Raw genomic sequence first — 22,663 nt, 5'->3', positions numbered from 1 at the left:
TCCAGGTACTACCAATTCCGTGAGGTCCCAAATCCTCTCACTATCTCTACCATCATCACTACTATGGAGGCTTGGCTTTGCCTTGTTGTTGACAACAGACTTCAGGATGGCTGCCGCAGCTCCAGCCATCACACCCAAGTACAAGAGAAAGAGCACTGCATAAATCTAGTCTGCTTCGTTCATTCATAGACAAAACTCCCCAGAAAGATCCCCAGCTGAATGACACGTCGATGGCCTAGCTCCGGGCCACAGGGTCAATGCTGACCTAGACAGACCTGAGAATAGCAATAGTGTGGCTTCTCAATGATCCTAGAAGACAAGATGCAGGCAGACGGGGTTGGGGACTGTGTGCTGTCTCACCAAAGGAACTGTGTCCCCTATGCTGCTCCGCCCAAGGCAGGAAGCCAAGAAAGACTTGTGTCTTGTTCACACTGACTTCCCAGGATGGAAGCTATGGAAGACCCAGCTTGCTGGGTCTGAACACGTTTTTGTTGGTTGGGTGTTTCCTCCTGTCTCTGTCCTTGGCAGGAGTCATCATCACACTATGTGGTGCGCCAGCAGCCAGAATAAGTGAGAGGCCGGCCCTGAGTCCTGTGTCCCCAGGTGCCCAGCCCCAAAACCAAACCCACGACCACCCACCACCCCAGAGACATGAGCCCTGATACCTCAGATGGGCCCTGCCTTCTCTTCACAGGAGCCTCTTCCTATTTTCGCGGATAATCTGACTCCTCCGGCCTGGTCCTGAGGCCGGCTGGGGCCCCTCAGAGAAGAGCAAATCCTCCCCTGGGGCCAGCAGTGCAGGGTCAGGGGCAATCAGGATGTGAGCAGTGGTTCTGAATCTCCACCTGGACAGAGGATTTCCCTGCGCCTCCAGCCGCCAGTGTGCAGCGGCCCCTGGGGGGCAGCAGAGATCACCTGGCAAAGCCTCAGGGGTTCTAACAGGGAGGGTTGGGTACCAGGACCAGAGACCAGAAGCTGAAGGTCTAGGTTTTCTACACTATCACCTTTGCTCTCATGTAAAATTCTGACTCGGGGTCTCTTATCTCTCTCCTGTGCAATTTGTCTCTGTCTCTAGCACGGGTCCAGTGCTTCATGACACTCCACGCCACCCCATTCCTGCTACACTCAGGCACTGTCGGGCCTTGTTCAAGCACTGGGTCTGGCCCTGGCATGCAGTGCACCCTGGAGATACTGAGGCACAGCATCCACGAACAGTCCATGGAGCTCTCCCTTGGCAAAGAATCCTCCAGCACCTCAATGATTCCCTAAAACTGCACGTGCACCTGGCAAGGGAGGAATTTTGTTCATGTTCTGATGTTCAGCAACACAGACCAAGGGTAGGACACACACTGACCTTATGATCCTCTCGTACCTAGAGAGTAAACATTCTATGATGGGTTCAGAAAATGCAGACAGACTCCACCTCACAGCTCAGGAGCCAGGTCAGGACAGGGAGAGGGATAGAGCTTGGACCCCAGACTATGGGAACACAGGGTGAATGAGAATTACCTGGGCGGGAGGATGGGTTTGCAGGGCTGCTCCTCCCATCTCTAAGTCCCTTGGAGCTGAGCCCATTTCTAAACCACAAGGGTCCACAGCAGCTGCCCTGAAATCTGGCTGCTTTGCATAACCAGCGGTGTCTCCAGCAAGGGGATAAGAGACGCCTGGGAGGACATCTGCCCAGCTTTGAGCCTCAGGGAGCAAAATCGAGGCACCTGCACCATGGCCTGGACCCCTCTCCTCCTCGCATTCCTGGCTCACTGCACAGGTGCTGAGCCCAGGCTCACACCCACCCCAGCCCTGGGTTCTGGGACAACCCTGCCCTGACTCTGAGCTCAAGAGTGGACTCTAGGGGGTGCGGGGGGTGGAGGATGCTCAAGACCCTGCTGTGGGATGAGGGGCTGGGGTGGTGATATCCCCCCACTTAGTTCATCGGCTCTGTGTGATCCTTGAAGGGCTGTGCCTGCCCAGAAGGGGAGGGGGTGTTTCTCATCTGTTCAAAGGCTCCATCCACCAGGCAGTCCCAGGGGACCCAGGAACAAAGATGACAGCAGGGTGGAATCAGGCTTAGAAAACCACTGGAACTTAAGCCAGGGGCGGGAGTGTCCAGGGGAGGACACCCCGGCTGGAAGCTGACCTCTCATCTTCTCTCTTGCAGGCTCCATGGCCTCCTATGTGCTGACTCAGCCCCGCTCGAAGTCGGTGAACCTGGAACAGACGGCCAGGATCACCTGTGGGGGCGACAATATTGGAAGGAAATATGCTTACTGGTACCAACAGAAGCCAGGCCAGGCCCACGTGACAATTATCGATGAGGATAGCAAGCGGCCCTCAGGGATTCCTGACCGATTCTCAGGCAGAACGCGGGGAACATGGCCATGCTGACCATCAGCGGGGCCCGGGCCGAGGACGAGGCTGACTATTACTGTCAGGTGTGGGACAGCAGTACTAAAGCTCACGGTGACACAGGCAGATGGGGAAGTGAGACACAAACCCCTTCCCCGTGTGTGTCGCACTCTCCTCCAGCCCCACGAGGCCTGTGCACAGAGCATGAGCAGCTCTGACCCCGGTCCCCTCGTCTGACATCCCCAGGCCTCCCTCCGCACCCAGCCCTCCAGGCAGCTCTGCACAGGGAGGGTCGGGAGAGCATTTACAGCTGACCACATTAGCCTGCCCTGGTTCTCTGGCCTCGGGTGTGAACTGGGGACAGACGGCCCGGGTGGAAAAAAGACACAAGGAGACTTTTGTCCACTGGTCAATGTCTCATCATTTCCATGTGGTGGTCGTGGGCTAATGTTCTCCCAACTGACCAGGATTAGAGCTCAAATCGTCCCAGCTCAGCTGAGCTCCTGAAGCCCTGGGGACATGAGAGGAGCCTCCTCTACCAGAGTGGAACAGGCGGGTACAGTAGACACTGAGGGGTCACCCACATCCCCTCTTCTGGGCTCACACACCCACCCACTGCTGCCCGGAGCCCCTGACAGCTCACACGGGTGCTCCTCGCTGGAAAGCGCTGTTGCTTCAGCAATCTGCCTCCCCAGGTTTCTGTCCCTTCTCAGAGAGGTTCAGGAGAATGATCTCCGGAGGCCTAGATCCCAGGGCCCTGCCTCAGGTTCCGATGTCCTGAAAGGTCCCAGCTGTACAGGGGAGGCCTGCAGGAAGGAGGCCTCAACTGATGGCTCACTCTCTGTGGGTCGCTCTCTTTCTGCCCAGCCTGATATCCTATCTCCTTCCAGGTTTTTACACATGCGCTTCTTTGTCTCAGCATCTGCTTCCAGGAACCCATCTGGGATGGCCAGCATTCTGGAGACGGTCCCCAGGGAACAAAGGGGGCCACTATATATAGTCACAAAGCTGGGGGCTCTCCCCCACATCCTCAAGGTGCATATCCAATCGCCAGACAGAGGAGATCCTTTCTTCTATTTGTATACGAGGAGAAAATATCCAGACACACTAGGTGCTCTGGGTTCTGACAGACTGTTGGAGAGTCACGTCCATCCTGATGGTGAATGAGGGACATTGGGACAGTTGCCCCCTCCTACAGAGTGGCCAGAAGATACTCAACCATGGGCGTGAGACACACAAGGAAGGGGTGCTGCCTTACTCCCATCTCCACATCTTGCACAAGAATCCTTCCTTAAACCCACCCTGCCCGGAAATAGGGACAGAAAACAGTTTGATGAAACGCCGCAGTCCAGTCTGTCAATGCTGACACGTATGGAGCCGCCAGAGTCCCACGTTGCCCACATGAAAACCATTAGACCCACGCAAACCACAGTCTGCAAAGAAAGGGAATAGCGGTAACCTTGCTTCCACTTGATAATAGGCAACTATCCCACGACTAGGGATATTTATTTTTGTCCCACATGATTTGCTATCCTAAAGGTCAATATTGAGATAGACAGTTTCGTACCATTAACACGCCTGGTGTTAGATGATAATGGGATGACAGAGGTGGAGAAAACAGAAGCATATGATTGCTATGTATCCCAACACATTCCTACAACATAAGGAGAAACATGTGTGACTTCTAGCATGTTCATTTCTGCCACTACCCTGTGCTCAGAAGGGGCATCTAGAACTACTCTCTTCATCACCCACCGCTTGATCCCCTCTCTTCAGAAAATACCTCTGCAAGTCCTCATCCCAGCCAGTTGGCAGGATAAACCATCCTTCTGGAAGGCTGGTCCATCAGACCTGCTGCATGGAGTCGTGGCACATTCCTGACTGTGATCACAAATCCAGGCAGTACTAGGGGATCTCCTGAATCCATACATACCCCTGCTTGCCCCACTTGTGTAATAGACACCCAGCTCCCCCGTGACAGTCACCATGAATCACCCCAGCCAGTGCCCTCACTTTTCCTCATGATTCACTCCCAGGACGAGACAAACGGAGACAAGGCTCAGTCTCTGCCACCAGAGCAGTGCAGTCAATATTCCCCGGGGGATCACCATCCTCAGCACACTCTCCAGGTGACCAGTGACAGAGTCCATTCTGAAACAATTTGTCAGATCATACAGGGTCTCAAATCTGACTCAAGCTCCCTTGAGCAGAGCAGGCCAGTTAAGCCCCATGTCCCAGGTGGCGGGGCAGGACCGAGGGAGTTAAGCAGAGGAAGCGAGATTTGCCACGGTGCCTGGACCCCACCCTGTGAAGCTCAGTGAGCACAGGGTCCCGGCGTGGTGGGGAAGGGGATGCAGCTACAGGTGCAGCTGGGGACAGCTCCCAGTTCAGCCTGTGGCGCTGGTTCTCCGAGGACCGCACTCTGAGTGGCTCCACCCCTGCTCTCCCGCTGCTCCCAGCTCAGGTGAGACGCCCACAGGGAGGCACAGTGTGAGGCCCAGGTGCTCTGTTCTCCCTCCCACTCCGGGGCCATGGGGTCAGGGCCCTGCCCTCACTGTGTCCACATTGCCCCCTCCCCTCACAGGGCTGTGACCGTCGCTTCTGACTCAGCCTGTCTTCCTCCAGGACCCTTTCCTCTCCTCTCTCCCAGGCTCCGTGCCTCCCCTGCCCTGAGCCTGACCCCCTCCATGTCCTGGCCCTGATCAGGCCCAGGATCCCCTGCCCTGGGGATGAGCTCAGGCGTGAACATGTCTCTAGGTCCCAGCAGAAGGCACGCCAGGTCCCCGAGCTGGTTATATATACAGATGTGAGTGACCATCTGGGGCTGATTCTGAGGATGGAACTTAGGTAAATGGCCTCCTGAGCGTGACCAGGATTGAAGCCAGGACAAGGCTGACCAGTGCTGAGCCACCTAATGTGGCATTCGGAGTGCCCGGTAGTGATCCAGGTGACACAGAAGGATGGGGGACGGGACACAAACTATCCCCGGTGGTCTGGCTCTCACTCTCAACTGCCCTCTGAGCAGCTGCTACTCAGGCTTTGGGATCAGGTGTCTCCCTGGTCCTGGCCTGGCCCGTGAACTGGGGGAGACTCTAGCAGGTTCTCTGGCCTCCACTCTGTGTGTACCCTACTGAACAATGGCAGACTGGGGTCTCTTCTGACTATGAGGACTCTAGTCAAGTTTTACAGAACATAGTACAGATTTAGGATGTCATTGCACATCACTTGGACCCCGGATGTAATCACGCATCACTCGGGAGGGGAGACAGCTGCCTCAGGCAGCACAGTCCTGCGGGAATTCCTCTTCTCCTTGGGTCCAGGCAGCCTAGGTGGGCCCCAGGGGCTGTGTCTCCTCTGCTTCCTGGATGAGTTGTCCTCACATGCAGAAGGGCTGCCTGAGGCTTCCTGAAGAGGGGACCAGGCCCCTGCTGCCCTAGGCCCTGCCCTCAGATTTCACAAAACTCTGGAGGAAGTGCAGACACCACCTTGGGGTCCACAGGGGACTTTCTCCTGGCACCACGGTCCTCCCACCGCCCCAAGTCACCTGCACCAGGCAGGTCTGACCCTTAGCTCAGGTCCAACCCACATGGACTCACGCCCAAACCCATGTGACCCCGTGTGGTGGCCACGGCTGCATTCGGGCCTCACCTATAGTTCCAAGGGGAGAGACCTTTTCCAAGATGTGAATAAAATTGTATCATAACTTGAATTTCTCTCCATGAATCTTTCACTTGCAGTTTTGAATTTGATTTGTAGAGCATAGCATGAGGTCCAAATGACAGAGCAGGAATTTATTAAGAAGGAAAAGCAGAAGCTTCCCCTATTTCCACCCTGGCTTGTGTCAGAGCGATATCTTCAAAGGAGTTGCGAGAAGAAAACCATGTTCTCCTCACAAAAACTTATCAAGTGCCATTGGAATTTTTCATCTAAAATTTACTTATTGGGGCGCCTGGGTGGCTCAGTTGGTTAAGCGACTGCCTTCGGCTCAGGTCATGATCCTGGAGTCCCGGGATCGAGTCCCACATCGGGCTCCCTGCTCAGCGGTGAGTCTGCTCCCTCTGACCCTCCTCCCTCTCATGCTCTCTCATTCTCTCTCTCTCTCAAATAAATAAATAAATAAAATCTTAAAATAAATAAAATTTACTTATTGACCTATTGAAACAGAACAAAAAAAAAAAGAATGATGATTTTTTTTATGGGTGTCCCTATGACTAAAATAAGATGTCAAGGGATTTTTCGGGTTAAAGGATCATGACAATGTCCCTCTAGGGAATTATAATCTGGAGATTCCCACCAGAGGCTTTCTCATCATCATGACCATGAATGGGCGGGCGGGCACCTCCCTGGTCAGCAGGTGTCACTGTGGCCAAATGCAGCAGCGCCCCCAACAGGCAGCGGGCAGAACTGAGAGGAAGGAGCGGTCTCCTTCGGGACCTGGAACGTTCTGGCTGAGGCTGGCCCACCTCCCCTCTTGGCCTGGGGCAGGGGACAGCTGCTGCCTTGCACCTGCTGGCTTCTGCTCTTTTCTCTCCCTCTCCGGGAACCTGGACTCCTCTCCCGGCTCCCTTCCCTGTCAGGTGCACCCCTCCCTCATGTTCCAGCTCAGCTCGGCCAGTCTATGGATGCCGGGGAAAGCAGTGCAGGTCATCAACAGGGGACAAGACGGGGGGACAATATCAGAGCACGTGGAGACCCTGGTCTCCCTGTGGCTTAGGTGTGTATTGGGGGGAGGGGAGGGATGATAACCACTGCCCTGAGCGACCTCAGCCCCCAGGTGACCTAGGGAGATCCCAGGCACTGAGCACCGCTGTGCCAAACCTGTTCCTACCTCAGCAGCTTCCTCCTGGAGGCCCTTCAATGTTCCCAGCAGCTGCGCAGAGGACCTGACTTATTACCTGGAAATTGCCCCTTACACACCGGACACATCCTTCTGTGCCCCAAGGGCTAACCTAAGAGAAATCTCCACACAGGCCTGGAACTGGAATTGAATCTCAGACCTCTCAGATTTGTCCTGTTCTTCCACACGACTATCCCTCCCAACCTCAGCACCTACCTGAAGTCAGGACAGGGCTTTCTTCACATGTCTCACTGCTTGTTTCTCTTGCTGACCTGACCAGTGCCAGAGTTCCCTCTTCAGTAGGCACTGTGTCTTGTTCATGCAGAATGCCCAGGATGGAATGTGGGCCAGACCAATGTGGGTCTGAATATATGTGTGCTGGGTGGATGCTCTCCTCTCTCTGTCTTTGGGACATTAGGCCCTGGTCACACACACACACACACACACACACACATACATCAGCCCTGCATCCACAGTTGGCACCAGAAAGAGCCATCCCCTAAGTACTGTGTTCCCCAATGCTAACGCATGGGCAGGGAAGCCTCAGTGAAACCAGTCCTCTTTCCTCCAAATGAGCCTGTTCATGTTTTCATGAGTAATCTGGGCCCCTCATGTCAGAATATGAGGCAGGCAGAAGCCATGCATAGAAAAGTCATTCCTCAGTGGATCAGGACTCAGAAACTGAGCTGTGGTTTATCAATCTACACCTTTATGCCTGCCCTTCCAGCAGGCAGTGTGGATCGGCCACCAGGGGGCAGCAGGGATCACCTGTCAAAACCACCTGCAGATGCAGAGGGCTTGGGCTTCAGGGCTTCTGACACGCAGCCCGGGGTCCTAACCAGTACCTGAGGCCTCAGGTCATTTGGCTTTGGCCATTTATCTACAGTGTCATCCCTCATTCTCAAGTACAAATTCCTCAGGGTACCTGCGTGTACGGTCTTGCCCATGGAGACATTGCCTATTTCTCCAATACAGGTGCAGCCAAAAAGTCCCCCACCAACCCAAGCCCTAGCCCATCCTAATGAAACAAAATGCTGTCACTGTCCACAAACACTCACCCTTCCTGTGACCACATGTTTCCTTTCCCCCTCCTTTCCCTGTGCTGACAGTCCCCTGTCCTGCCGGACACAGCTCTTCCTCCTTCTTAGAAGGTCCTCCTACAGGGGACTGGAAAATTCTGTTCTTCCCTTTCTCAGTTTCTGCAACACAGTTATTTTCTCGGTAAGCTTTTCTTGACTTAACTTATAGATTAAGATATTTCTTATATATTTTTCCCCAAATGTGAAGACAAGTTACTTATGACAACCCTTCCCTCTAAGAGTTACTAAACTTTGAGGTCCTCTCTCATTCTCTTATATGACAATATTTCTTTTTGCACCTGATCTGTTCCTGACCCTGACTGCAAAAGAGGGATACTGAGGCACAACCCCTATGACCTGCTGCAGGGACTCACAGCTGAGAGCAGGCACTTACAGCACCGTGATGGCTTTGGAAACGCCATGTGCTATTGAGGGAAGATGAATTTTATTTGGTCTCTGTGGCCCACAAGCTGTGATCTAGGTTGGACCCTGAACCTGTGCAAAGCCTCATAGTGCCAGGTATAGAATGGGATCAGAAAATAAAGACTACTCCACCTCTCAGGTCTCAGTGGCCAGGCCAGCCAAGGAGTGAGACACCAACCCCTTCCCTGTATGTGTCCCACCCTCCTCCAGCTCCAGGAGGCCTGTGCACAAAGCAATGAGCAGCTCTGACCCAGGTCCCCAGGTATGAGGTCCCCAATCTGTCCCCTTCCTCCCAACCCTCCAGGGTGGATCGGCAGGGGATTTGTAAACAGTTTTAGGAACTCCATCTCCTCTGAATGTTTAGGAGCAGATATGGAAGATATTTTTCAAAGTCCAAATCTTTTAAATCTTTGCTAAATTAAATGGTCCGAAATTAAGAAATACACAGGACAGACTGACAACGGATATGAGGCCGCCAAAGAAGAGATTATAGAATTTGATGTCTAAGTGATGGAAACTATTCAAAATGATATACAGAGCAAAAACCCTAAAGACATTATAAAGGCTCGGTGCCTGGAAGACACCTTCACACCACCCAGACAATGTGCAAGTGTAAGGATTGTGGGAGGGAAGATAAGGAACTGAAGGTGAAGCAAAAAATCTGTGAAGATCTAATTTACAGAAAGGCTTCAAATTTGGAGAAACCCAGGAACCAATGTATTCACGAAGCTCAGCGAAGCTCAGGCACAGGGAACATGAGAGACAGCCCAGCACACATCGGATGAAATGTCTACAAACCAGTGATGCAGATACTCTCACAGCCAGAGAGGAGAGTCGTGTTCCCTACAGAGAACCAGCGTCGTGCTGGGAGCACCTTTCTCATTACAAGCCATGTGAGCAAGAATACAGGGAAGCAATGGTTTCAAAATCTTAATAGAAAGCACTGTTAAGTTTGTTCCTTACCCAGGGAAAATGGCATTGAAAATTGAAGACAACTAAGCCTTTCTCAGACTGCAAACCACCCAGACTGATCACCCACAGACCCTCAGCACAAGCGACAGTGAAGGACGGCCCTCGGATGGAAGGAAAGGGTGACAGAAGGAAATGTGAGCCTACACAAAGAAATAAAAAGCATCTGGTGTCATAACTACAAAGATAAATATACAAACAATGTTAATGGTTAATGTCTATAAAAGTCAACTGCTTAAAGCAAAAAAATATATAGCAATGTGTTTGATTCATAATGGATTACAAATAATACACGTGACAATGAGAGCACAAATGATGAGGAAGATGAGACCATGTTATGAGGTCCTCATCCTGCACGTGAGTGATGTCATATCACTGGGAGGAACTTTCTTAAGGTAGGAGGTGAGAACTGTAAACTCTAAAGAAAGCATTAAAATAAAACCATTTTAACAAAGAGCGAGAGCTAAAGAGGTGCATGACTTAGGAATGTCTAGAGGGTGCAGATCCAATAGGACATGGATGTCATGTTCATGTATGTGTGTATTTATCTGTGATGCACAGAGAGACAGAGACAGTGGGAGAGACACTCACGTTGTGAATGGGCCCAGGCGGTCCTGGGGCGGCAGGTCTGGAAGCTGCCGGACAGGACAGAGGGCTGTGCATGGAAAGCAGGACGGTGTTGCAGACTTTCATCCAAATTTACTCTAATGATTGAAATGCAAAGAAGAGACAGAGAAGAAAATTAAAGGATTGCAATCAAACTGCTAGAGATGAAAACTGTAACATCTCAGATCACAAATACAAGGGCTGAGATTAGCACCAGACGTGACAAGATGGAGAACGTGAGGGAATCTGAAGACACAGCACAGACACCGCAGAGTGAAAGACACAAAAAGAGTTTATAGTTGAACAGACCAGCACTGAATATAGGAAAATGTTAGCAACGTCATGCGCATGTGCTTGTGAACCCAGGGAGTGAGGGTGGAGGGGTGGAAAAGAATATTTGATGAATCATTGGCCACAAATGTACTAAATTTCATGAAAATTCAGTACCTATAGTTTACAAATTCTTGATAAACCCCAAGCAAAGAAATATGGGGGTGGGGGGAACAACAGCCCAACACCCATCAGGTATCACATTGTTTAAGGCAGAGAGAAAGACACAGTGTGAAAAGCAACCAGAGAGGAAAGATACTTGTTTCAGGGGAACAGTGATAAGGATTCAGACTGATTTCTCATGAGCAGAAATGCACACAGATGGCAGTGGATTAGCATCTTCAAACTACTGAGAAAAACAAGAAGAAACCACTTATGTTTTTATCCAGGGAAAATATCCTTTAGTAATAAAGGCTAAATAAAATTTTTTTCAGATATACCAAACTGACAGAACTGATCATCAGCAGACCCCTAACACAGGAAATAATACTGGACTCCCCTCAGGCAGGAGGAAGTGATTCCAGAAAGAATCCAAATCTACAAAATGAATGTAAGAGTCAGAAAGGATAACTACAGGGATAAATATGAAGAATTTTTGATCTAATCTCTGCGTATGTTGGAATTTATCACGTAGCTAACAGTAATGGATATGACATTCCTACCACAGCTCTGAGAAGACAGAGTGGGAAGTGGGTTCTAATGGCTGATGCTCTCTGTCACGTGGAGTGGCATCACCTAAATGTAGCCTGTGACAAGTCACAGATGACAGGACAGCAAGGAGTTACAGCTAAATAGCCAAAACAGAAATAAAATAGATTGTAAGAAATATTCTGTTACTCAAAAACAAGAAATAAATGGAAAAGGAGAATAGAGAAAACATGGAACATAAAGAAAATAAAAAGCAAGACGTGATCTAATAAACTATGTTACCACTCACAGTCAGGAAACCGCCTAAACGCCACAATTAAAAGATAGACATTGTCAATTTGAATTTGATAGCAACAACCAAGGATAAGAAACCTACACTAAATGAACTTATACTAAGTGCAAGATCAGGACAATATTCCCACTCGATTCTGTTCCATAATTCAGGATATAAAAAAAAAAAAAACAGAACAGAGAATCTGGGAAGAAGAATCGAACTTTTACAAATGGTTAGGATGGAATATTTCATGTCATGTGAAACACACAAAAATGGAAGTAAATGATCACAAGGGACATTGCATGAGAACATCAACAGAAATGCCCTCACCTCTCCCTCCCCCAATTTTTATGGTAGCAAACACAGAGTGACCAGAGCTCCCCTATGGAGCTGAGAGGTGAGGGAAGCTCCATGTAAGCCAAATGTATGAAGCTCGCCCAGAAGCACAGAGATTCTCTCCACCAGCGTGAGAAGGAGCATTTTTCGCAAGAACCAGTGAGAGGGCATGAGGGAGACATTGGGAGGCCAGGCTCAGCAGTGGACTCAAGAAACAGAATCTGGGGTCCCCACCATTGCCTGGACCCTCCTCTGCTCCCCCTCGTCACTCTCTACCCAGGTGCTGCACAGGTCCTGCTCACAGACTCAGCCCCCACAGGACCCTGAGCATGACCTGGAGCCTGAGGTCAGCCCAGAGGGTGCTGGAGGGGTTATGACCCAGAGAATGAGCCCCACGGTGTCCTGAACCTACAGGACTTGGGTCCACTCCAAGACTCATCTGACCCCATTACTGTGGCCACGAGACCCCCGTCACTCCCTCAAACTTGGAGCCCAGAGAGCACAGGGCAATAACGCAGAGCAGAGCCAGCAGGACCCAGGCCAGGCCCCTGCACCCCCAAACAGCCTCCAAAGTCCCCACAGATCCTCCAGCTCAAACCTGGGGCATGACACCTCTGACCCTCCTCACTGGCATGTTACCCAGGCTCCCTTACAGGCCAGGCCACTAGGGGGAGAGCAGTGAGCTGAGGGACAGAAGCCCTGCTGCCCAGCCTGGCCTCACCCTCTCTCCCACCCGCCCTGGTCAAGCTCTGCCTTGATGAGCCCAGAGTCTGAATCCAACACATCTGGGCTCCATCCTGGACTCACCCTACTCTCCTCTGTTTTCCTGGGAAGCTAGCCTCTCTGGGCCTCAGCTTTACGTGCTGTGAAATGGGGAAGCTTACACTCATGTAAGACACAATTTTTTCATGTTAAATGATACAAAACATTGTAAGGGTCTTCCTAATTAGAGAAACTCCGTGTGATCTCGGTGAATTCACCTTGGACTTGGAGTCTCCCATCTTCTGTGGGTTGAAGGAAAAGTTGTCATCTACACTGTGACCTGCATCATATGCAATTGGATCCAAGTCTGAATGCGCAGTTTGCCAGTTCCACAAAACCACACACTAGGCTACTTTACAAATCCTCCTGCTCCAAACTCCAGGAGGTGTGGGTTAGAATAATAAAAAAGGTAGTAAAAATAAGAGTAATAACAATAAAATTAAATCTTTGCTTACTCAACTGAACTTAGCACCAGAATAATCACCTATTGCTCTGATGACCCAACTACACTGATGGGGATGCAGGAATCATCGGTCCTGATCCCTAAGTACACGAGAATCTGCTGGCTGTCGGATACCACACAGGTTTGTCTGGACATTGACCTTTTCAAATACAATACACTTGACCCTGAACTCTCCTTTTTGTAAGAAGCCAGCAGGTGAGGCCAAGGCATTTACCCTGGGACAAGCGTGGGAATTGAACCTACCCTGCCTCCTGAATAGTGTATGTGACCTTGTGTGCTGGGCTGGGCAGGGCGGCGGGGGGGGCAGCTGCCTGTGGGAGGCAGGACTCCCAGGTCCACACCCCTCCTCAGGTGACAGGGGCTGTGGAGGGACCTGCAGGAGGGAAGCTCCTGGTCTGAGCCTCCTCCACCAGCAGGGGGCAGCAGGGCTGCATCAGGAGCTACAGGATGAGGCTGGGGCTGCCCAGGGGGAGCCTCACAGGGACACCAGGCCCAGGGGTCAGCAGGGATCCAGGACTCAGTCCTCAGAGACTGTGAGGATGATCCATCCTTATCTCCTCAGGCTGCAGGGACCATGTTCTGAGGGTCAGACACACAGTGTCACCCAGAACACTGATGGGAGTGACACAGTGAGCACCTCACATGGGAAACTTGGGTCCCCTCTCTGTCCACCAGTGCTCCCAGGGTCTGACTCCTCTGTGCTGGGCACATCCAGAGACGCCCCGATTACTCAAACTCTGCCTCTCCTTCCCACCTCCACCCCAACTCAAATCCGGGGCTGCAGCTTCCTTGCTCATGAGTGCCTCAGGGGATGGGAGGTGGGGCACTCGGGACCCCTGGTCCCCGGAAGGAGCATCCGCAGCCTCCCTGTGAGACTGTCTCCAGGGTGACGTGATTTTCACGGCCTCAGGCCACATCTCTGGTCCCTGTGCTGTCCTTGCTTCAGGGACAGAACCCAGTTCCCAGGAGGGACCACTCACTATCCAGTCTCCAGAGCTCACGCTGTGTGCAAAGATGTGACCCGGGGGACCCTCACAGAGACCCAGAGCTTGAAGTGACTCCCTCAGTCAGGGGTGGGTTCTGACACTATTCACAAGTTTCCATGAAACATGGATGGAAAAAATGAAAGGGATCAAAATGTTGACAATGCCAGTCTCTGGTCCGCTGTGGGATGGGGGTTGTTACAGAGACAGAAGCACCACGTGGAAATAGACTAGAAGTTGTGATGAATCTCCAACAGCAGGTGGTTGTGTAACAAGGAAGTTCCCACATGCACCATGATAAGCACGTGTCAGAATGAGAGGGTTTCCTATTCGGATGACATGTCGAGGATGGGACCAGACTTCAGCTGGAGAATACAAAGGGGACATGGCATAGGAGGGGTAGGGTTTGAGACCACAGGACCACCTTTCCCTGAAACAGGTGTTGTCTGTAGCTCTGCAAGGCCCAGCTCAGCCCCATGGCCAGGCTCCTGAGAGGTCTCCCGGGTGCTGACCCAGCTGCCCTGTGCTCAGTGACCCTGGGACAGATGGCCATGATCACCTGTCCGGGAGACAATATAGAAATCCGATATACAGTGGTACCAGCAGAAGCCAGGTCAGGACCCCGTGCTGGTCACATAGGACAATAGCAAGCTTCCCTCAGGGATACCCAAATGATTCTCCAGCTCCAGCTTGGAAGACAGGGCCACCCTATACACCAGGAGGACCAGGGCCAAGGATGAGGCTGACTACTACTGTCAAGTGTGGGACGGTAGTCGTAATGCTCACAGTGACATCGATAGCCGGAGATGTGAGACACAAACCCCTTCCCAACTGTGTCAGCCTCCTTAAGCCTAGGAGGACTGTGGACAAAGCACAGTAGGTCTGACCCAGGTCCCCGGATCTGAGATTCCCAGATCTCTCCCCCAACCCAGTCCTCCAGGCAGCCTCTGCACCATGTGGATCAGGAGTGCATATACAGGACGCAGGATGGGGCTGTCACGTTCTCTTGACTGCTGTTTGTGGTGGATGGAATTTCAGGCTGGAAGGACACACAGAGAGACGTCCATGGAGACATGACAAGCTCAAAATGACAAGGGGACATTTCAGCTTTCAGTTGATAGAATCATGCTCTGTCACTCGGTGGACATATTCTCCTCTAGAACTAAGACCTCTTGGCAGCAGAGTGTAAGGTCATGTGACAAGGACTGAACATTTTGCAGTGGGTCACCCGGACTGTCAGCGAGTGGGGACATTCCCAATTCCACCTCTGGATTCCTGGACCCATGAATGCTGGCTATGGGAGAAAGAGCATCACATATTGGACACAGACCCAGTGCAAATATCACCTCATGCCAAATCTTGCCCCAGTCCCACAAGGTGTTGCCATGTGACTGGACAGTACACAAGTCTGCGAGAGGCCAGTGGTTCATCATTCAAGCCAGCTGTTTCAAATGGTGGGGAACATGGTACAACGAGTGCGTTCCATGGGCACGGCACACTGCAGCCCTTTTCTGATGTGAACTGTGAGCCTGGGATGGAAGCCACACTGAATACTAGAACAGTGGGTGAGGCATTCAGTAAGTGCAAGGGTTACAGTTTGGGAAGAAGCACTGCAGACAAAGAAAGCAAGTCCCTATCCAGAGTAAAGGTCTATTCCAAAAAGGACAGAGCTTTTCCTTCCATGATGGATGAGATCTAATGTAATTCATCGGCCACCAGGCTCCTGGCTGATTCCAAAGGGAATGGCCTCACCCTAGGAACTTAAGATTGGTCTCTGCTGTTGGCAGAGTAGATCTGAGAAGCGGCCATAGCCATGTCAGCTATGAGTGGACCTCCCTAGGGATTATCCTATGAATAACCTCCCGACTGGCAACGTGGCCACTTTGTTATGGAGCCCATCAGACAAGTTCAAGTGTGGATGGACAAGAAGGCTGACCACCGTCCCCAGTCATGTTACATTATCCACCTGATTATTAACACCATTCCCCTTTGAGAACTCACTCGTGCGGGCATTTTCATGGAACACAAATAGCTCTGTATTCCTTTGGGGGTGGGTTCCACTCACATATCTCTTCCTCAAACATCTTCCACCACTTTCCTTATTGTGTTTCTTCCAAGTCTCTGACCGTCTAGCCATAACTGAGTCAGAGACCATAGGTTAGAATAAAGCCACTTCTGTCCTTCTCTCCATCCAGGTAAAATAAATCAAGCCCTCTGCTCAAAGTCGCCTTATTGAATCCCCACCCACATTATGCAGGAGTGTCCCAGATGAGGGCTGCAAAACTAACACTGTTGACTAGCAGAGTGGGCTGCACATCATACAGGAACCTCTGTAAACCAGCCCTATGGTTTTTGCTCTATATCAGCTGTTCATAGGCTTGTTCCTGCTGGGGCATAATTGTGCCAGATAGAGCACAATGCAGTATGGGTTGGGGTCATGGGCATCGGGCCTCTTCCTCATGCAACTCACCTGTGCTTTCAGGATCTGGTGAAGCCCGATCTCGAATTATCTCTTCTGTTTGATGATGGAGAGCTGCTATAAGTGCCCAGTGCTGTGGCATGGTTGGTCCGATAACACCCAGTTCAGGCAGGCAGCTCAATTACATAGAAACTCAGTGGCTAATAAGGAGCATAGAGTCTCTGGTAAGGTTCCGTAGCAAGCCAAAACATGTGCCAATTGGAGCTTTCTATTTATACAAATGTAAAACAATTGGTAAGCTGCCCATCTATTTCAGTTCTAGGAACAGCATCATTGACTGATACCCATGTCCTCTGTCATATGACTCTCATTACTAACTTGGTCCTGCTATTCATAATGGTAACCATACCCACCTTATCATTGGTGATAAAATGGAACTGCGTGTCTCCTAAAAATGCAAAGATCCGCAAAACTACAAAGTTGGCACCCAATTCAAATCTGGGTACTGTGGCCCAGCCAAGTTGGCACATGAAATTAACCATCACACCATGCCAGAGACTGTGGCATAATTGGTTAAGGCGCAATGTGGGCCTCAAGATTGCTAAAGCTCCCCAAGTTTCCTAAGTTACATTCAAAGGTGAGAACTATGCTCTAGAAACGCAGATTTTTGAAATGTTAACACTGATTTTTGAACCCTTCAGTTAAGGGCTCTTTGATTCACTGAAAACCAATGTGAGGACCATAGGGAAATCATCCCGAGAAGCCAGATTTCCCAGACCTTTGCAATTCCACAAGAAGCAACAGAAGCAAGTCACTATGTCACAGGACTTATAATGTGTAGTCATAAGATTTGGGAGCAACCACACCACTGGACAAAGCCAACCCTCAAAGCAGCCTAAGGGACATTAAACACAAGCCTCATAGGGGAAATGCAAAGATAAGAAAGAAAAGCTGCCACCACCCCAAATTTTATGCTATGGAAGAAAATAGCATTGTCCCAAATGTGTCTCCAAAATGCCTCCTCCGTAGGTTAAACACTGCCACAATTGACCTCTCGTTGGTGCCAATAGCATCCTGCAAAGATGAAGCCATCGATGCTGTTTTTTCTCTGTCCACCAAACTGCTCTCAGATTCCATGGAGCTTCCACTTCATATTTGATATCAGTAATACAGGTCAAGATTGAACCAAGTGTGATGTCCTGAGAGCCACATTTCACTTGGGGTATCTCCCTAGGACTTGAGGTTAGTTAGTGACATAAAGTCAGTGCTGTGATAATTCTGTGGGTCCCACAACCACCTTATACTCTTTAAAGTGGGGAATGAGAAATGCAACTAACTCAACTTCGAAGCCCAATGGCATTAAGCCCATCTTGATAATGGTGACCTGGTTCACACGTGATTGTTGGAAAATCCCAGACTCTAATGAACACAAAAAGAAATCCAAGAGGGCCTTAATTTCATTGAACATTAATTTAAAATTAGGAATTATGTGTAGACTTTGGACTTGACTTCCACAGGGCAAGAATATTTAAATTTGGATTTTGTTACTTCAGACACAAAATGAGTTGAACTTTATCTTACAAGAATATTTAATATTTGTGGCTTTTAATTTCTTCCTGAAGAAAGAAAAAGCTGGTCCTTAGAGCTGTTTATACTATTCTGGCTCTTGTCCTCCAGGCACGTGGGAGCATTGGGCTTCTGTGCCACTTTTGAACGTAAGCATGGCCATGTCACTTACTTTGGCTTATGACATGTGAGCAGAAAAGACATTGTCACTTCCAAGTGAAAGCTTTAGGCACCAGTGTGTGCTTAGTTAAGGTTGGTGCTCCCTCTGGCATATGGCCAGCAATATTCCAGATGGTGGCTGTTCTTCCAGCCAGGTATCAGAGCAAGACCACAGTGAAGCAGAACAGAACCCCCAGCTGGCCAGTGAAGTCCTCAGGAATAAACCTTCCTAGTATTAATCCACTGAGATCTGTGGCTTGCTTCCTACTGCAGTATAACTTGGGCTACCTACTAAAACAGAATTTAATAAAAGAAGGGCTTTATATTCAACTTGAGCCATCTCCAGATTGTTAACATTTTATTCCCAGATCATCTTAATGTTGACCTTTAATCACATTGCTGAAGCTCCATTGGGCAATATGGCTGGGGGGGGGTGGAATGCAAAGAAATAAAGAAAAGAATAAACTTCCAGCTTTGACTCCAGCGTGGCTCAAAATTAATATGAGTATTTCACTACTTCAACCCAATGGACAGTTTCTGGGAGTAAAATATATACTGCCCAGTGGCAGTTCCAGGAACGTACCCCAAGGGGGTGTGGGCTGCTGAAGGCAGGAGCAGGGCTGGCCAGATGCACAGCTCACCAGCGCAGGGCAGGACACCCCTGGACCCAAAGGTTAAGAGAACAAAAAGCACAGGGGTCCCCTTAGTTCCCCATTCCTCACATTTCCATATGGAGGGAATGCTACTTGAATGACTCCTGGCCTCTTGTTCCAGTCTCACGGGTTGCTCACCATGGAGGAGCAGGTGACTGCCGTTGGCTCATGCTCCATGATTGCGTAAAGCTGATCTCTCAGAAGGCTGGAAACAACAGGGATTCGATCTCCTTTCTTCCCTCTCCAGCTAGGACCCCTGCGAGGCGGCAAAAGGGTAAAGTGTCTGACTTGGAGATCCCAACTTTACTGTCGAGAGCTGCTCCAAAGAGCAGATGGGAGAAGGGACATGCAGAGGAGCAACAAGCCCATCAGGAGAAGGCGTGAGCTCCATCAAATGACCTCCCTTGGATGAGCAATAAAATGGATGGTTTGGTCTCCATCTGTCTGCTTCTGTGTCTGCCCTCCTGTTTGTTCATAACTCTGGTGGGACAGAGAGGATGTTTATGAACTCCTAAACATCCCATCAGTGTCTCCTGCTGAGTGGACGTGTGAGCCCATATGGAAAGCCAAGAGCCATGATGTGGCACCAGTAACAATGGGTCATCTGTCTTGTGCCCAGGCCTTATGGTCATGCCAGGTCCTTGTGGCTCCTGCTGGTACCAGCTGTTAACTAAGACCAAGGGGTACCCAAGGGACAGGGACTCGCTGGCAGACTTGCAGAGAGCTTCCAGGTAGCTGGGAGGGGTGTGTGTGTGTGTGTGTGTGTGTGTGTGTGTGTGTGTGTGTTTGGGGGTCCAGAGGCTAGAGCTACTGTGGAGACACAAAGGACAAGAAAACATCTCTGCCTTGGAGAAAAGTGGCAGTCGAGAGCGAAGCAAGAAGCCCTCACCCACTGTTAACCAGGGGGGACATTTTGAAGGGAGTGAACCCCAGAAATACTGCATGGTATTAATTAATTGCATCTCCAGAAAATGTCTGGGGGCACCTGGGTGGCTCATTTGGTTAAGCATCCGACTCTTGGTTTAGGCTCAGGTCTTGATCTCAGGGTCATGAGATCGAGCCCCCGTGGGGCTCTGTGCTCAGCATAGATTCTGCTTGAGATTCTCTCTCTCCCTCTGCCTCTGGCCCTTCCCCAACTCACACATGTGTGTGCTCTCTCTTTCTCTCTCAAAATAAATAAAATCTTTTAAAAAAAAGAAAAGAAAATGTCTGTCATCCATTTAATTTCAATAATACTATTTGGGGTACGTAACAAAGTTCTTGGCAATATTTAAATTTTTAATAAGTAAAAGGTATGAAATAATGATAATTTTATCATTTCCCCTAACTTTTCCTTCTCACTGCTAGTGCCCGGTTCAGGCCTTTAGCACCGTTCCTCTGGGTTACTCAGTCCAAGCCATGATGCTGAGAGAGATCTGGATCCCCCCACTTACTTCTCCATCCATGCCGCCTTTGAAAGGAGAGCAAGTCTCTGCATGGTGGTGAGAGGGGCGTGGGTGGCCCCTGGCGGCAGCTCACCATCTCCTTGTGCTCTGAGGGTCCCCTGGCTGGGCGGTCCCAGCCCCATCATCCAGCGGAGAGCGAGTCCCATGGGAGGAAATCTAGGAGGAGATAAAGACAGATGCTTCCCCCTTGCAAGGTGAACATTTTTATAGTGATAACATTATAAATATATCTATATCTATCTCTAGAGATGTATACTATAAGCAGAGTTTTAAGAAGATACAGATTAAAAAATATATAAAATAATAAAAACGTCTTATATTGGTAAGAGAATATAAATAACATAATAGAAAATTGATTCGCAGAAAAACCAATTCAAAGGAGCACCAAATATGAGAAGATACTCAAACTCAGTAGTAAGTGACCATGTGACGTAGTTTTAGATGGACAAATATTAGAAAACAAAAGCCCTCGACCGTGTTGAGAATGTGGAGAAATGGGAACACTAACATAGCCAGTGGGAGCATGAATTGGTGCCTCCTCCTGGAATGTGATCTTGGAATTACCTAGTAAGATGCAGAGTCACCACCCAGTTACCCCATCCACCCACCCACCTCCCTTTCCACAACCCTCAGTTTGTTTCCTGGAGTCAAGAATCTCTAATGGTTTGTTTCCCTCTCTGAACTCTTCCCATTCAGTTTTCCCTCCCTTCCCCTATTGTCCTCTGCACTATTCCTTATATTCCACATATAAGTGAAACCATATGATAATTAAAGAGGACACGTGATGTGATGAGCACTGGGTGTTATACGCAACTAACGAATCATTGAACATTATATCGAAACCAATGATGTAAAAAAAAAATTGCATTCTACAAAACAAAACAAAACAAAACAAAACAAAACAAAAACTGTAACCCACCAATCCCCGTCTTAGGGAATTACTCCAGAGAATAAAGATCAGCATATACAGATGCATGTATAAGGATGGTCTATATAGCTTTGTTTCCATGACAAAACATGACAATCAAGTGAAAGCCCATTAAGAGAGAAGTGGCAGAATAAACTCTACTAGTTGTGGAAGTTTATACAGTTATTAAAAAATGAGTTAGGGCACTAGCCCCTGACTTGCAGAAATACCATGTGGCATTGCCAAATAAGAAAAGCAAGATGTGCATTTAGATGATTGCATTTAGAACAAAACGAAGACCCTAAAAACAACAGTGTGTGTGTGGGTGTGTGTATTTATATATGACTAAGTGAACACAGAGAGAAACACCAGAGGAGAGATGATGGGGTGGGAAAGACAAGCACAAAATTTTTAAAAAGTGCACTACAAATATTACCACGTCTGATATAATTACCTTCACATAAATTTACATACGTGTATATAGATGCATAAAGAAGGGGGAAAGATAAAAGATAGATCCAATACGTGAGCAGTGTTATTTCTTATTTGCTACGAAGAGTTGAAGGTTAATTAGCAACATAGCTAAATAGTAATGCTGCCAAATCTCCTTCAGACAAACAATTTTATTAAAAGTGTTCAGATGAATTAGGTAAGTAGCAGGTCTTTATCCGCAAATATGTGGCCATTCAGGACTTTTTGTTATATGAAACTAGGATTTTTAAAGGATTATGCTTTTGAGGAATGGCATAACGTAATGGTTCAAAGCATAGCATTTGGGGTTGATAGCCTCGAATTGGAATTCCAGCTCCAGCAGTGTAGTGTTAACACTTACTCTGAGCTTCAATCTCTTCTCTCTGAGAAATGGGTATAATTCCTGCTCCTCATGCTTGTGTAAGACTGCACATAAAAATTCTGAATAAATCGTACCTGTTGTTACTAACCTGTGGGGGTCGGGGGAGGCTAGATCCATATCCATGTACTTATTGAGAGATCTTTGATACATTAATTGAGAAGACATTTTGGTAAAAACCAACAAAAATTCCCAAGTGTGTATAATTGCCTGGAAAAGATTTACAGGAACAGGAAAAAGAGACAGAGGAATCGTGTGCTATTAATGTTAGGCCTCCAGGATGGTGGAGTTGCAGAGTGGTCCGGGGGAGAAGATTCTCTTTTAAAAAAAAAAAAAAAAAAACAAGAATGCATGACTTCTGTATTTTGGAAAAGAAAGTCCAATGTCAAGACTTTGAATATTGCTGATTTTTCAGTCACTCTTCATACCATTGCCCATTTTGTAGCTTGCCTTAGTAGCAATGAATTCTGATAAGGTAAAAACCAGATTTAAGTCTGCTGTATGCCTCTGTCAATTGCCCACTGGAAATGTGTGAAATCATTTTGCTGAAAGTGACCCCTGATTCTTGCGGTCCGATTAGACTTCTCTCCAAGAAGGGCAACTTTCCA

The 22,663-nt window shown here is 49.1% G+C and overlaps 1 pseudogene across 1 annotated transcript; it reads left to right on the top strand.

The window, feature by feature from the left end:
- The first annotated feature begins 1,700 nt into the window (after positions 1-1,700).
- LOC135362473 (immunoglobulin lambda variable 3-9-like) lies at positions 1,701-4,951 on the top strand (annotated as a pseudogene). Its single transcript, XR_010407217.1, has 4 exons — positions 1,701-1,768; positions 2,159-2,460; positions 4,806-4,810; positions 4,931-4,951. The product of XR_010407217.1 is annotated as an immunoglobulin lambda variable 3-9-like (transcript).
- The last annotated feature ends 17,712 nt before the right edge of the window (positions 4,952-22,663 follow it).

Source organism: Mirounga angustirostris, unplaced genomic scaffold, assembly GCF_029215605.1.
Source record: "Mirounga angustirostris isolate CCGP_5_RB_7025 unplaced genomic scaffold, mMirAng1.0.hap1 SCAF_14, whole genome shotgun sequence".
In the NCBI taxonomy this organism is placed as follows: domain Eukaryota; kingdom Metazoa; phylum Chordata; class Mammalia; order Carnivora; family Phocidae; genus Mirounga; species Mirounga angustirostris.
This window is presented reverse-complemented; position numbering and strand designations above follow the sequence as displayed.